Here is a 17,634-nt window from a genome sequence, read left to right on the forward strand (position 1 = left end):
CACCTGGACAGAAGGCACCTGGCCTCCCATCACCGAGCCCAGTGGGAGCAACACCATCAGAACCCACAAAGCCACACTCTTGTTGCTCCACGTCCTGCCTCTTCTTCTCCTCTCATTTGTCCTCCAGTTCACATTCCACCAAGGCGTTGTCGCGTTCGAGCTTAAAAAAATGATGACGCTGGATAATCCTCTTGCCCAACGGCTGACCGCTGGCTTGTCGGAAGTGCTAGCCCACCAACTATTGCCATATAAATTGGTGGACTCTGAGGCCTTTAGAAAATTTGTGGCCATTGACAGAATGGAAGGTCCCCGGAAGGAAATATTTCTCCCAGAAGGGCATCCCAAAACTATATGGCCACGTTCAGTGGCAAGTTACTATACTTCTGGTGCCAAGATACTGTACATCTGATCAGACACGTGGTCTAGCAAACATGGGCAGGGAAGGTACATAACTTTTACTGCCCACTGGGTGAACATTCTGATGGCCATCAAGCATGTAACCCGTGGCACCCATGTGGATTTGTGGTTACTGCCATGGATTGCATGCAGGCCTGCATCTTCTTCTCCTCCTCCAAGTCCATCCTCCATCTCCTCCTTGGCTGACTCCTCCTTTTCCACTGCTACCGCCTCTTCCGCTGCACCCCCTAAGCTCCCCAGAACCTATTTGACGTGCCAGGTGAGACATTGCCATGCTGTACTGCGGCTGTTCTGCCTGGAAGCCAAGAGCTACACTGGTCCTGCACTCTTTTCAGCTCTGCGGTCACAGGCCGATCAGTGGCTAACCCCGCTCAATATGGCAGTTGGCAAAGTGGTGTGCAACAACGGTGCCAATATGCTGAGAGCGCTGAAACAGGGCAAAATGACACACGTCCTGAACTTTTTTTTACCACACTTTATTGATAATCCGACAATAACAATTATATCAAACATCACATTATTAACATATATCAACATATTTTCCTTTAACCCCCCGAAACCCCCCTCCCCCCCTGCGATGCGTCCTACTTCAGCACCACCCGTCCGTTCTAAGACCGAGGAGTGGTGTTGACGGGTGAAGAGCTGAGAATGCTTCTATGAGATCCAGTTTCCCCAGATTCCAATCCATTTTTTCTCAGTATTTCTCTGCTTATACAAAATATATTCATATCTCTGAGTAGTATTCACCAGATTTAACCATGTATTCATAGTGGGACTGTTTCGTGAAAACCAAGAACGTGCTATCAAAAGTCTTGCCAAAAACATTATTTTAAATAAAAGATTTTTTTTATATTGCTGACAGCTCACCTTGGCCAGCTCACCCAGTACCCAACATTCAGGGGAAAAAGGGATCCGCACCTTCAATTTTTTCTCAATATATTTATGGATAGCCCCCCAATACTTCAACCCCCTTCAACTCTGCACAGGACCAGAACATATGCAAAAATATTACTTTTTTGCCAATATTGTTCCTTAGCTAATTCATCTAAAGTCCGAAAGTGCTGGTTATGCCATAAGGGAGTGCATCCTAATGAACCTTTCACTCCACACCAAAGTCTAATAGAATACCATGACTTCATAAAAAGATTCCTGGCTGATCTAAATTCCCTATCGGAGTTGATCCATTGATCAGACTCCAGTAGAGTAAACAAGTTATCATATGGAGAACTATTCAATAAGTCCCTGCAAAGTGGGCTATCTTTTCATTCACGAAAGAAACAAAACTGTGCAGCTAGAAAATATCCCCTGAAGCAGGGGAGATTAACTCCTCCCCTCTCCAGGGGCATATACCAATGGTCTAACTTAAGTCTTACCCGTTTCCTCCCCCAGAGTAGATCGTTAATAATCCTTTTGATTAAAATACCTATCAGGGATCCAAACTGGAGAATTTCTAAAGAGATAGAGTAACTGAGGAAAAATCACCATCTTAACTAAAGATATTCTATCAGCCTTTGACAAAGGTAAACGTAGCCACGTTGTTATTTTTAGCCTTAACTTATTTAACAATGGCATCAAGTTAAGCGGAATAAAATCATCCACCCTAGGAGAGACTGTGATACCAAGATACTCAAAGGAGTCCGCAATTTTTAGGGTGTTCAGAGGACTATCATTGGGGAATGAGAATTTATCTAAAGGCATAGTGGTTATATCTAGTGGCATAATCGTGGTTTTATCCCAATTTACATCCAGACCTGAAGCTTCTCCAAAAGACTTAATCGTTTGCATAATAGTTAACACAGTAGGTTTTGTCTGTTGGACATAAAATAAAATATCATCAGCATATAAAGAAATGCGATCTTCCGTTCCCAATACCCCAAACCCTAGTATCCCAGGATCTTGTCTGACCCTGGCAGCCAAGGGTTCAATATAGATTTCGAATAGAAGAGGAGAAAGTGGACATCCCTGGCAAGTGCCCCTAGTCATGGGAAACCTTCTTGTAAGATGTCCATTTATACTTAGTCTTGCAGTAGGAGATCTATAAAGAAGTTTAACCATATTAATAAACCTAGGGCCAAAGCCCATCTTGTGAAGCACTCTCCATAGAAATCCCCACTCAACTCTATCAAAAGCCTTAGATGCATCTATAGACAAGATAGATCGTGAAGGCCCTCCAGAGGTCTGTATATTAGAGAAAAGACTATGTAAATTATAACGAGTCCCCTTATTAGGAATAAAGCCATTTTGGTCTGGATGTATGATTGATGTCATGACACTAGATAGCTTCATAGCCAAGATTTTAGAATAAAGTTTAACATCTGTGTTAAGGAGAGAAATGGGTCTATAGGATCCCAGCTCCATGGGGTATTTACCCTTCTTTAATATTACTATTATAGCGGCTTCTGTCATTGTTTCTGGAAGAACTCCCTCTTTTATTGAATCAGAGAGTGTTCTCCACAAATGGGGAAAACAGCCTCTGTTGTGCTTTATCCAGAAGGAAGTCCGAAAAAGCCTGCCTTGTCCTCTGCATAATCTCTCTGGCTTCCTCTGTTTTCCCCTTGGCATATCTAGCCATTCCTACAGAGGCTGCTTCCTCTAGTTCTTTCTCCTTCATAGCATAACGTTTGCTCAGGTTTGCAATTGTACTGATAAAAATCCCTCTCATAAATGCTTTAAACGCATCCCAAATATATTGAAATTTAGCTGAGGCATAATTCCTATCCCAAAAGGCAATAATCTCCTTTTCTATCTGATTGTGATTATCAATTATTAATAGCCAATGGGGATTCAATCTAAATGGGGGTTTTACTCTAGAGTCATTCCCAGCCATACATAGCTCTATTGAGAAGGGAACATGGTCTGAAACGGATCTGGCCTCATATTTCATATGTTTAACACAGTTTAAATAACCTTTATTTATCAAGGTCAGATCAATTCTTGACATAGTGAACTTAGTTGTGCAGCGATTCGTTGCCAAATGCCCCGGGGTCCAGGACGTCTTGCGGCAGGCCAGGAAAATCTCTGGCCATTTTAGAAGATCTTACACGGCCATGGCTCGCCTTGCTGACGTCCAGCAGCGACACCACTTGCCTGTCAGATAACTGATTTGTGACTGCCCGGCGCGCTGGACCTCCACCTTGTATATGCTTGATAGGCTGCTCCAGCAGAAACGTGCTGTTAACGACTACCTGTATGAACTCTGCGGCAGTACAGGTTCTGGGGAGCTTGTTTTTTTTCACCGCGCCAGTGGCTGCTCATGCTCGACGCATGCAGACTTCTGCGGCCATTTGATGAGATCACCAAACTGGTCAGTCGCAGCCAGGGCCATACCTTATGCCTTCTTTCTGGAGCATGCATTGTGTCGTGTCATTGATCAAGCTGTCGAGGAGCAGGAGCTGGAAGATGAGGAAGTCCGGTACAAACACAAAATGTTACCAGCATCACAGAGGGCTGTCAGAATGCAGCATTCCCAGGCCTTGCTGCGAGAGATGTTGCATTCTGCTGTTGCGGGCGCTGGCAGAGGAATTTCCACCCACAGCCAAACAGGTGCGGGTACTAACCCTACCGCGTCTGCACAAAGAGGGCGGTTTAAAGATGTGTTGGTCACTTCGGATATGAGATCATTCTTGCGGCTGCCCTCCGGATCCAGCCTCAGGGAACGCCTAGATCGACAGGTGTCCGACTACATCGGGTTAACGGCCGATGTGGACGCTCTGAGAAGCAAGGAACCTCTTGACTACTGGGTGTACAGGCTTGACCTGGGGCCAGAGCTAGCACAATTTGCCATGGAACTCTTGGCTTGCCCCTCGTCGAGTGTCCTTTCCGAAAGGACGTTCAGCGCACTGGACACTTGAATTTCCTCATGCCAGCACACACACATATCCGCCACCACACAGAACAAAGAATGGTCCTTGCCTTATGTATATACAGCGGCATAAAAGGCCTTTTATGTCTGGTGAATGCCTAATTTTTGGGACCTGTACTGGCCGACAGTTACATATTTATCCTGTGACCGCCTAATATACCTCCAGCCACAAAATTCTAAGTTCTTTGCTGTCAGGTGAATGCCTATTGCCTAATTTTTAGGGCCTGTACTGGCTGACAGTTACATATTTATCCTGTGACCGCCTAATGTACCTCCAGCCACAGAATCCAAAGTTCTTTGCTGTCAGGTGAATGCCTATTGGCTTATTTTTGGGGCCTATACTGGCCGACAGTTACATTTTTTATCTCTAGCCATATAATAACACCCCTGTCTCACTCCTCTGCCTCTCATTATGGTGGCATATGGACCGCATTCACCATAAGGACCTTCTAATATCACAGGGTCATGTGACTGTGCCCCCCACCCCGTACTGTGCCCCTCACCCCGTATTGTGCTTCCTTATTCCCTGCATTGTGCCTTCTTACCACACCCTGTGCAGTGCCCCTAGTCATTCTCTGTACTGTGCTCTCTTATACCCTTTTATCCAGTCACGGTATAGCGGTGTTATCCGGTCAGTGTACAGAGGTGTTATCCGGTCAATGTATGGCGGTGGTATCCAATAACTGGATGGCCATAACTGTATCCCTTTCCCCTGCTCACGCCATCCTTTTTTAGACCTGGCATGAGCAGGAAAAATATGCAGATTGCAGTGCTAAGGACCTTTGCGCCACAATCTGTGTCAGAAATACGCCTAACATAGACGTATTTCTATATAATACATGACCACCTAATTGTATTATTTTTCGGGGGTAGGGCTAATATCTTTATATTATATACATTCTAGTGTATTATACTGTGCCCTGTATTTCCCATTAGAAAATGATCCTTGGGAAACACAGTCCTCAGCCCTGACCACCAGGACCAGGTAGTGCTCTGTCAGTTCATGGCGGCCTCCCCTCTCCGCACGCTGCTCCGCTGTGTACTGGTGCTTATTCTGACACTAGGGCTGGGTTCACATCCTATTTTTGACATCCATTTAATGCATACCAAAAATGTATGCGTTAACAGATGCCTCAGACTGATGCCGTACAGTGGCGTCCGTTCACCATACAGTTCCATGGTAGAAAAAAAAAATACGTTAACGTATGCATTTTTTAATGGACTCTGCAGGATGCAAAAATGTGGAGTGCTGCACATTTGTATACATCAAACCGATAGGAAATAACATTTTTCTAGGCTCCAGCAGGGCACATTTTTGAGAGTTTCCCTTTAAGACGTATAAAAATAGCTTCTGATAAAAATACATATTTTTTGTGGGAATTTTAGCCAATGATCCCCCTCTGGTATATCACTGTCCATGTTGTGGAATTATTTGTGTACTTCTAGTAAGTGTTTGTTGGCTGCAAATATGACCTGATGCTTTTTCAGGTTCGCCTGCCATTAAAGTGAATGGGGCCCGCCGAACATTTGATTGCGAACACGCGTTCGCGAATCGTCCCGGCCGATGTTCGTCCATCACTACTGCCAATGAGACTGCAGGAGATTATGAATAACCATGACTCTTCTCAGGTAGATTTGAATCTTTTCAAGGCCTGGGCTGCAATGATTATGATGCTGGTTCTCGGCAACCACTTACTTTTAGCTCATGAGTGACACACCGCTGAAATCAGCATTTCTGTCACTAATTTATACTGCCCTCAGTGAGGTTCTCTTTAATGCTATACAATATCTCCATTGCCCCTGTATGAAAATAATGTTCCAGACACATGTTCAAACTTTACTCAAAATTAAAAAATTAAAGGCGTAAGGGGACATTTTATTTATTTTATTCCTTTTGTTTAACTTTAGGCTAAATTGGAGAACTATGACCTAGATTATACCCCAGTATTTGCTATATGTACTCTCATACATGCACCATAAATATATGCATGCATATTTCTTCATCAAGAGATGAAGTCAGCAAAAATAGACACAAGACTAAAGGTTCCCAACCTTCGGAGCCACTTTCAAATATGACACTTATGGAAACCCCCTTTTGAATAACAATTACATAAAGGGGCCACATGGGGGCAATAGTTGATCAAATTAAATGTATTTACATTATAAATGAAGTTATACTGACCATCAAAATACGTTTAACTCTTGAATCCTGGATTTACACATGAAGAAGACCTCGTGGACGCAGCAGATTGGATCCGACGAACCTATAAAAAAAATTATATGGTCACAGCACATTCGCGGAGAGTCAGAAAAAAGGCACACCCTCCCTCCCTAGGTGCGATGTTTCTTTTATCAAGGGGTTAAGTTGCCCAGCCATTGGTAGTGATGAGCGGCAGGGGCTATATTCAAATTTGCAATATTTCACGAATATTTTGTAGAATATTCGTCATATATTCGCAAATTTCGTGAATTCGAGATTATTTTATTGAATGCAAAAAATCGGCAATGTAAAAATCACGGAATGCAAATTCGTAACGTGAAATACAGGCGTGGGTCACTTTGGCTACATTTTTCAAGCTGGTATAAGTTTCCTGAGAACATTAGACTAGCTTTATATGCAGATAGAGTCAAGTGCTCCAATATATTTGCGATTGCACTAATCGGCAGATCGTGCAACTTCACATTTTAGCAGGTCTGATTACAGATTACTGATTGGTGCACTCAGTATTGTTGTGAACTTGACATTGCTTCCTTCTCATTGGCCCACAAGCAAGAAGCAGAGAGGAATCATGTGTTCAGACGGAGAAAAATGCCGAATATTCAATATAAGGAATATATAGCACTATATTCTAAATATTCGCGAATTCTCAAAGTGGCGATATTTGCGATAAAAATTTTGCTATTCGAATATTCGTGCTCAGCAATAGCCATTGGCTGGGTGGATGTTTTGGTTTTCTGTGATTAATTGGTTATTTTGATTAGTGAGTTATTCATATTGGTATTGGTTATGGTAATAGTATAAAACATAATTTAACGTGTTAATTTAATGAACATCTGGCCTTATATTTACCAATATTAAATTAATTATTTTAAATAAATGTATCAATTTGTTCAAAACTCCAAAAACAACATGAGCAGGTGAATATTGAAACTTGCAGTAAACGTTGTTAATTGATACACCTCTACATTGTTACCCAATTGTTACCCTAGTAGGCCTGAAGCCTATGCGGTAGTAAAATCCTGATGCAGGTGGGCGTGATGGCACCGCTGCTGTGCCCGGACCCAGCACACTGACGTGTGTGCGCAGTGCGCCTGCACCATCAACGAGTGAGCGTTGACTGGGACACAGGTAAGTATTAACTTTTATTTTTAAATTTTTTTTGTGTGCCAACTTTGGGGGACATTACTGAAGGGACAGTGGGGGGCAAACTGCTACGTGGGGTCAAATTACTAGTGTGGGGGAAATTAGTACTCTGGGGGCAGTGTGGGGGACAATTAATACTGTGGGGGCAAATTACTACCATGGGGGGAATTAATACTGTGGGGGTAGTGTGGAGAAATTAATACTGTGGGGGCAGTGTGGGGGGCAAATTACTTAATGGATGGCAGTGTTGGGGCAAATTACCTAATGGATGGCAGTGTCGGGGCAAATTATCTAATGGGGCAGTATGGGGGGCAAATTACTTAATGAAGGGCAGGGTGGGGGCAAATTACTTAATAGATGGCAGTGTGGGGGCAAATTACTATATGGATGGCAGTGTGGGGGCAAATTACTATATGGATGGCAGTGCCGGGGCAAATTACTTAATGGATGGCAGGGTCAGGGCAAATTATCTAATGGGGGGAAGTGTGGGGGGCAAATTACTTTGTGGGGGGAATTACTACATGGGAGGCAGTGTGGAAGAAATTACTGTATGGAGCAGTGTGGGGGAAATTACTATATGGGGCAGTGTGGAGGAAATTACTGTATGGGGCAGTGTGTGGGAAATTACTATATGGGGGCAGTGTGCAGGAAATTACTATATGGAGGCAGTGTGGGGGAAATTACTATATGGGGGCAGTGTGGGAGAAATTACTATATGGGGCAGTGTGAGGGAAATTACTATATGGGGGCAGTGTGGGGGAAATTACTATATGGGGGCAGTGTGGGGGAAATTACTATATGGGGGCAGTGTGGGGGAAATTAATATATGGGGGCAGTGTGGGGGAAATTACTATATGGGGCAGTGTGGGAAAAATTACTATATTGGGCACTGTAGGGGAAATGACTATGGGTGTAGTGTGGGGGAAATTACTATATGGGGGCAGTGTGGGGGAAATTACTATATGGGGCAGTGTGGGGGAAATTACTATATGGGGCAGTGTGGGGAAAATGACTACATGGGGCAGTGTGGGGGAAATGACTAAATGGGGCAATGTGGGGGATATTACTATATGGGGACTGTGTGGGGGAGATTACTGTATGGGGCAGTGTGGGGGAAATTACTATATGGGGCAGTGTGGGGGAAATTACTATATGGGGCAGTGTGGGGGAAATTACTATATGGGGGCAGTGTGGGAGAAATTACTATATGGGGCAGTGTGGAGGAAATTACTATATGGGGGCTGTGTGGAGGAAATTACTATATGGGGGCAGTGTGGGGGAGATTACTATGGTATAAAATGCCCCATATATAGTGCCCCAGTAGATGCCCTCAGTGTCCCCCATAATTTGCAAGTATAAAATACAGCTTCTTAGTGCCCCCCATAGATGAGCCCATAGTACTCCTCTCTCACCTTCCCCATAGTACCCACAATAAGGTGCGCCAGTATAAAATGCCCCTATACAGAGCCCCCCATATAAAATACCCCTTGTTTGTGGCCTCAGTAGAAGCCCCCATAGTGTTCCTCTCCCCCTTCCCCTATTTTAAATACCCCTTCTTTGTGGCCTCAGTAGATGCCCCCATAGTGCCCCCAATAATGTGCCAGTAACAAGTGCCCCTATAGATGCCCCATAGTGCCACTCAATAATGTGCCAGTAAAAAGTGCCACCAATAATGTGCCAGTAAGAAGTGGCCCATAGATGTCCCCACAGTGCACCCCAATAATGTGCCAGTAAGATGTGCCTCCATAGATTCCCCCCAATAATGTGCCAGTAACAAGTGCCCCCATAGATGCCCCCCAATCATGGGTCAGTCACAGGTGCCCCCATAGATGCCCCCAATCATGTGCCAGTTGCCCAATCATGTGCCAGTTGCAAGTGCCCCCATAGATGCCCCCCAATCATGTGCCAGTAACAAGTGCCCCCATAAATGTCCCCCAATCATGTGCCAGCAAAAAGTACCCCCATAGATGCCCCCCAATCATGTGCCAGTAACAAGTACCCCCATAGATGCCCCTCAATCATGTGCCAGTAACAAGTACCCCATAGATGCCCCCCAATCATGTGCCAGTAGTAGTACCATATAAAAAAAATAGACACTTATACGATGCAGGCCTCTTCCGGCCTGTGTCCTGCGCTGTACGTCTCAGTCGGCGTGATGATGTCATCGTGCCGCCTGCATCGGCCTCTGATAGGCTGCAGGCATAGTGCTTGCAGCCTATCAGAGGAACAGGAAGGGAGACGCCTTTCCCTCCCCTGCCCCGCCGCAGCACTTCTATCTGTATCACTGTCCTGAGGACGGCGATACAGATAACTATGGAGAGGAGCGCTTCCACAATGGAAGCGCTCATCTCATAGTGTCCTGCCGCCACCCCCACATCACAGTGGCCAGCAGGGCTCAAGAGTCAGCTGCCTTGGGCCCCCAAGAACCAACTGGGCCCGTGGCAGCTGCCACTTTTGTCCTGCGTTGAAGACGGCCATGGATAGATCGCCGCTGTACTAGCGGCGGCGGCGGCCAGCATTTTAAAGGGGAATCAGCAGGGGGCCCGTGGGGGGGGGGCAAGGAATAACCTAAGGTGGCAATTGCCCCCCCTTGCCCCCCTGTAGCGACACCTATGCCTGCTGGTGACTCTCTAAAACATTAAGGGTGAGGGTCTACTCCTGAGCTGACCCTCTAAAACATTAAAGGGAGTCTTTCACGCCGATTGACCCTATTAACCTATTAACAGACTTATGTCCACGGCATCCCCCCTATTAAAACTGTTCTTACCGTTAGTTCCTTGCTAGCATCGTTCGTCCGAAAAACACTTTTATTCCGTATGCAAATGAGGCTGTGAAGGTGCCCAGGGGCGGCCTTACAACGGCCGGTGCCCAGGCCCCTGGGTCATTTTCATACCAATCCACTCCCCCTCCGCCGCTTCTGCCCGCCCATCCGCCGCGTCTGCCCGCCCTTGGTCTCTTCTCTATCTTTCCTCATACTGTCCGCATCACGGCAAGAACGTAAGTTAGGCCGGGGCCGGCGCATGCGCACGGTAAACTGTGATGCCCTGGCCAGACTGTGGTCATTCAATGCGCACGCGCCGATATCGCAGTCATCGGCGCATGCGCGGGATTACGGACAGTAGGAGGAAAGATAGAGAAAAGACCAAGGGCGGGCAGACGCGGCGGATGGGCGGGCAGAAGCGGCGGAGGGGGAGTGGATTGGTATGAAAATGACCCAGGGGCCTGGGCACCGGCCATTGTAAGACCGCCACCTGGGCACTTTCACAGCCTCATTTGCATACGGAATAAAAGTGTTTTTCGGACGAATGATGCTAGCAGGGAACTAACAGTAAGAACAGTTTTAATAGGGGGGATGCCGTGGACATAAGTCTATTAATAGGTTAATAGGGTCAATCGGCGTGAAAGACTCCCTTTAAGGGCAAGGGCCTGCTGCTGAACTAACCCTCTTAAACATTAGAGGTAGGGTCTGCTGCTGAGCTGACCCTCTAAAACATTATGGGTGAGGGCCTGCTGGTGACCCTCTAAAACTTTAGGGGTGAGGATCTGCTGCTGAGCTGACCCTCTAAAACATTAGGAGCGGGGGCAACTTAATAAGCATGTTGATATGATGGAGGAGGAGGATGAGAAAAGGAAGATTGAACCATATACCCTTTTTTGTAGTGGAAGGGGTGCATTGGAATACAGTGTATTCAATACACCATAAAAGCCACATTTAAAGTGCCTTTATGTTCAGCTGCTTTCCTCTGGTGGAGTAGAGAAGTCAGGGGAAATCCAGGCCTTGTTCATTTTGGTAAGAGTCAACCTGTCAGAATTTGCAGTTGACAGGCTGATGCGCTTATCAGTTATTATGCCCCCAGCAGCACTAAATACCCGCTCTGACAAAACAAAGGCGGCAGAGCAGGCCAGCACCTCCAAGGCCAGTTCGTGCCACGAGTCCAGCTATAGTTGTAAGGAACAGAGGAATCACTGAGGACGCTGACACGGTCTTCTACGTAATCCTTCACCATCTTCCAAAACTTTTACCTCCTTGTGACACTAGGCCACGCATCAAGGTGAGGGTGCTGGCTGGGTGTCATGAAACTGTTCCAGGCCTTGGAGAGTGTTTTTCTGACTCTGTTGGAACTGCTGTGTGTTCCCCTCGTCTCTGCTCCTCGGTTGTCCAAGGAACTACGTACTCTGCCGCCACTGTTGTCAGCTGGAAATTTTTGGAGCAATTTATCCACAAGGACCTTCTGGTATTGCACCATTTTGCTAGTCCTCTCCACCACAGGAATGAGAGATGAGAAGTTCTTTGTAGCAGGGTTTGAGAAGGGTGAACAACCAATAATCGGTGTTGTCCAAAATGCGTATATAACGAGAGGGTCACGGGAAAGGCAGCATAACATAAAGTCAGCCATGTGTGCAGAGTCCCAACAGACAAGACTTTGCTGTCCTCATCAGGAGGATGACTCTCAATCTCCTCATCCTCTTCCTCCTCTTTGGCCCATCCACGCTGAACAGATGAAATTAAACTTCCATGGGTACTACCCTCTGTAGCGGAGGCAACCGTCTTCTGCTCCTCCTCCTCCTCAACATCATCCAATTTGCGCTGAGAAGACGAACGGAGGGTGCTCTGGCTATCACTCTGTGTACTGTCTTCCCCCATTTCCACCTCTTCCACATGCAAAGCGTTCGCCTTCATTGTGAGCAGCGAACGTTTCAGTAGACACAGAAGTGGGATGGTTACGCTTAGCGGCATCGCCACTCACCATCTGTGTTGATTCCTCAAAGTTGCGTAAAACCTCACAGAGGTCAGACATCCATGCCCACTCATCACTTGTGAAGAGCGGAAGCTGACTGGAAAGGCGACAACCATGTTGCAGCTGGTATTCCACTACTGCCCTCTGCTGCTCTGCTGGTATGTATGTGAGCTTGCCAAGCTCCAAAGCCATCACCAAGTTACGACCATTATCAGACATAACCATGCCTGGTTGTAGGTTGAGTGGCAAGAGCCACAGCTCAGTTTGGTCCCTTATACCCTGCCACAGCTCTGCGGCAGTATGGTGTTTGTCACCTAAGCAAATTAGTTTTTTGCGCGGCCTGTTGCCGCTTCCCCACTGCAGTACTACACTGCTTCCAGCTACTGACTGATGTCTGACTGGTGCTGCAAGATGAGAATTCAGAGGTGGAAGTGGAGGAGGAGGTGGAGGAGGAGAAAGGGGGGTTGCAGCCACTAATGTAGGTGGTGGCGGAAACCTGATGGAAGTAGGGCCTGCAATCGGTAGCACCTGTGCTATCCCAGGGTACGACTCGCTCCCGGCCTCCACAACGTTCACCCAGTGTGCCGTCTGGGAAATGTAGTGTCCCTGGCCAAAAGCACTTGTCCATGTGTCAGTCGTTAAGTGGACCGTCCCAATAACTGCGTTGGTCAGGGCGCGGGTGATGTTACGGGACACATGCTGGTGTAAGGTGGGGAAAAACAGTGGCGGCTGGGAACCAAGTAATGAGGTACAGCCACCACATCAAGCTGTGGAAAGCCTCTGGGTCCACAAGCCTAAATGGCAACATTTCCAGGGCCAGCAATTTGGAAAGGTGCGCATTTAGTGCTATGGCCCGTGGATGGGTGGCTGGGTATTTGCCCTTTTGTTCAAAGGCCTGGGGTACGGACATCTGTACGCTGCACTGGGACACAGAAGTGGATGTGCTAGATGATGCTGCTTGCGAAGGTTTAGGTGCATGGCGGGAGGCATCCGGGCCTATGTCTTGGACAGGGGATTGGCCAGCATGTAGCGCAGGGGAAGAGGAGGCAGTGGTGTGACCCGTAGACACTGATTGTGGACCCAGGCGTTCGGCCCACCTATTAGGGTGCTTTGATGCCATGTGGCAGATCATGCTGGTGGTGGTGAGGTTGCTAGTGTTTACGACCCTGCTTATTTTGGTACGGCACAGGTTGCAAATGACAATTCTTTTATCGTCCGCACTTTCCTAAAAAAAGCGCCAGACTGCAGAACACCTACCCCTTGGCAAGGGAGATTGCCGCAAGGTGGTGCTCCGGGGAACAGTTATGGGCCTGTTTGGTGTGGCCCGCCTTCTCCCTTTTGCCACCACACTGCCTCTTCCAGCCTGTTGCTGTGCTGTGGATCCCTCCCCCTCTGTACTGCTGTCCTCGCTCGGCTTGCCACCTTCCCAGGTTGGGTCAGTAATTTCATCGTCCACCACCTCCTCTTCCACTTCCTCACTCTGGTCATCCTCCTGACTTGTTGACCTAATAAGAACCTCACTTATTGACAACTGTGTCTCATCCTCATCATTAACCTCTTGAGACACTAATTGCGGTTGACTTATTGGCAACTGTTAAAGATGGCCTTGCGGTTCACCCGGCGTTCGTTTCGTGGCGAACTTTGCATGTTTGCGATTCGCCGAACATGCAAACATATGGTGATGTCCGCCGGCGCCATATTCTTTTGCATTGCTCCATACTTTGACACATCCATCAGGTGGGACAGGACAGCCAATTGAGACATTTCAGCACATGGACACACCCCCACCCTATCACAGAACACGATCTGGCAGCCATTTTACATTCTGTGTTTTTCCAGCGTAGGGAGAGGTTGCTTTGTGGAGCAGGGACAGGCTGTTAGGGAAACCAAACGCTAGCTAATAGGGCCACAAAAGTCCTTTTAAGGACTGGTATAGGTGTGCTAACGATAAGTGTGATATACTGAGGGGTGTGATATACTTATAATATTTAATATTCTAACATAGAATGTATATTATAGTGCATTTGTATTGTGCAGCAGTTGTGTGTGGTTCTGCTGCGATACCGCAGCTATACAGAGGGACAAGCGCTATTCGAACAACTATTTGCAACGGGTGTGATATACCTGTTGCCCCCCAAAAAACATATTGAGGGTGTGATATATCTGCTTCCACAAAATACTGATTGAGGTCTGCGATATACCTGTTGCCCCAAATAAACAGGGTGGTGTAATATAACTGTTGTGGCAAAAAAAAAAATTGAGGGGTGTGACATACCTTCTTCCACAAAATACTGATTAAGGGGTTCGATATACCATATTCCACCAAATATTGATTGAGGGGTGCGATATACCTGCTTCCACAAAATACTGTTTAAGGGATTTGATATACCTGCTTCCACAAAATACTGATTAATGGCTACGATATACCTGCTTCCACAATTATTGAGGGGTGCGATATACCTGCTTCCACAAAATACTGATTAAGGGAATTGATATACCTGCTTCCACAAAATACTGATTAAGGGAATTGATATACCTGCCTCCACAAAATACAGATTGAGGGCTGCAATATACCTGCTTCCACAAAATATTGATTAAGAGGTTCGATATACCTGTTTCCACCAAATATTGATTGAGGCCTGCGATATACCTGCTTCCACAAAATACTGATTGAGAGCTGCGATATACCTGCTTCCACAAAATATTGATTAAGTGGATTTATATACCTGTTTCCACCAAATATTGATTGAGGCCTGTGGTATACCTGCTTCCACAAAATACTGATTGAGAGCTGCAATATACCTGCTTCTACAAAATATTGATTAAGGGGATTTATATATTCGTTTCCACAAAATATTGATTGAGGCCTGCGATATACCTGCTTCCACAAAATACTGATTCTGATTAAAGAGAATGATATACGTGCTTCCACCAAATATTGATTGAGGTCTGCGAGATACCTGCTTCCACAAAATACTGATTAAGGGGTTTGATATACCTGCTTAAACCAAATATTGATTGAGGCCTGCAATATACCTGCTTCCACAAATTTCTGATTAAGGGGATTGATATACCTGCTTACACCAAATATTGATTGAGGCCTGCGAGATACCTGCTTCCACAAAATACTGATTAAGGGGTTTGATATACCTGTTTCCACAAAATATTGATTGAGGCCTGCGATATACCTGCTTTCACAAAATACTGATTAAAGGGGATTGATATACCTGCTTCTGTAGTGCTTCTAGGTGAATGTGGGCACTACACAAGGGTCAATTGGGCCACGTGGTCCTCCTACTCCTGAGGGACAGTGGCAGTATATTTAACCGTCCATTTTAATGTATTTTCTATATGTTTTTATATGTATTGTTCCCCTGTGACATGTACAGCAGGCCTATTGGGGTGTAGTGTAGCATCCTAGACACTAGAGGGAGATAGGGAGCCCCTAGTATAAATGTTCAGGCCCAGGAAGGGAGGAGTTAGTCTGTAGTCAGGAGTCTGTGGACACAGAAGTGAGAGGGCATCTTAGCCAGAGATATGCCTCCTGACATGCAGCTAGATAGTTCAGGCTGCTAGTTGCTACCAGGAGGGTAGTGAAGGATTATAGCCTACCTGTGGATAATGAGCCTCAGTTAGCTCAGAAGATTTACCCCATGAGAAAAGTTACCTCCTGGCAGAAACTTGCAGTTCCCACAAGCCAAGCAGAGCCAGAGTTCCAGCTAAACACAAGTAAGCTGAAGGGCAGAAGAATCATTAAGTAAATGCAAGGATAAATACGGGAGGAAGATTATTTGCCAAGGATAAAAGCCAGCATTGAGGTATCCGGGCCTTGGGATAAAAGCCAGACAGGAGTTCTAAGGAACAGTGTACAGTCGTGGCCAAAAGTTTTGCGAATTACATAAATATTGGAAATTGGAAAAGTTGCTGCTTAAGTTTTTATAATAGCAATTTGCATATACTCCAGAATGTTATGAAGAGTGATCAGATGAATTGAATAGTCCTTCTTTGCCATGAAAATTAACTTAATCCCCAAAAAAACTTTCCACTGCATTTTATTGCTGTCATTAAAGGACCTGCTGAGATCATTTCAGTAAGCGTCTTGTTAACTCAGGTGAGAATGTTGACGAGCACAAGGCTGGAGATCATTATGTCAGGCTGATTGGGTTAAAATGGCAGACTTGACATGTTAAAAGGAGGGTGATGCTTGAAATCATTGTTCTTCCATTGTTAACCATAGTGACCTGCAAAGAAACGCGTGCAGCCATCTTTGCATAAAAATGGCTTCACAGGCAAGGATATTGTGGCTACTAAGATTGCACCTCAATCAACAATTTATAGGATCATCAAGAACTTCAAGGAAAGAGGTTCATTTCTTGTTAAGAAGGCTTCAGGGCGTCCAAGAAAGTCCAGCAAGCACCAGGATCGTCTCCTAAAGAGGATTCAGCTGCGGGATCGGAGTGCCACCAGTGCAGAGCTTGCTCAGGAATGGCAGCAGGCAGGTGTGAGCGCATCTGCACGCACAGTGAGGCGAAGACTTTTGGAAGATGGGGTGGTGTCAAGAAGGGCAGCAAAGAAGCCACTCTCCAAAATAAACATCAGGGACAGATTGATCTTCTGCAGAAAGTATGGTGAATGGACTGCTGAGGACTGGGGCAAAGTCATATTCTCCGATGAAGCCTCTTTCCGATTGTTTGGGGCATCTGGAAAAAGGCTTGTCCGGAGAAGAAAAGGTGAGCGCTACCATCAGTTCTGTGTCATGCCAACAGTAAAGCATCCTGAGACCATTCATGTGTGGGGTTGCTTCTCATCCAAGGGAGTGGGCTCACTCACAATTTTGCCCAAAAACACAGCCATGAATAAAGAATGGTACCAAAACAACCTCCAACAGCAACTTCTTCCAACAATCCAACAACAGTTTGGTGAAGAACAATGCATTTTCCAGCACGATGGAGCACCGTGCCATAAGTCAAAAGTGATAACTAAGTGGCTCGGGGACCAAAACGTTGACATTTTGGGTCCATGGCCTGGAAACTCCCCAGATCTTAATCCCATTGAGAACTTGTGGTCAATCCTCAAGAGTCAGGTGGACAAACAAAAACCCACTAATTCTGACAAACTCCAAGAAGTGATTATGAAAGAATGGGTTGCTATCAGTCAGTAATTGGCCCAGAAGTTGATTGAGAGCATGCCCAGTCAAATTGCAGAGGTCCTGAAAAAGAAGGGACAACACTGCAAATACTGACTCTTTGCAT

Source organism: Bufo bufo, chromosome 1 (genome assembly GCF_905171765.1).
Source record: "Bufo bufo chromosome 1, aBufBuf1.1, whole genome shotgun sequence".
Lineage (NCBI taxonomy): Eukaryota > Metazoa > Chordata > Amphibia > Anura > Bufonidae > Bufo > Bufo bufo.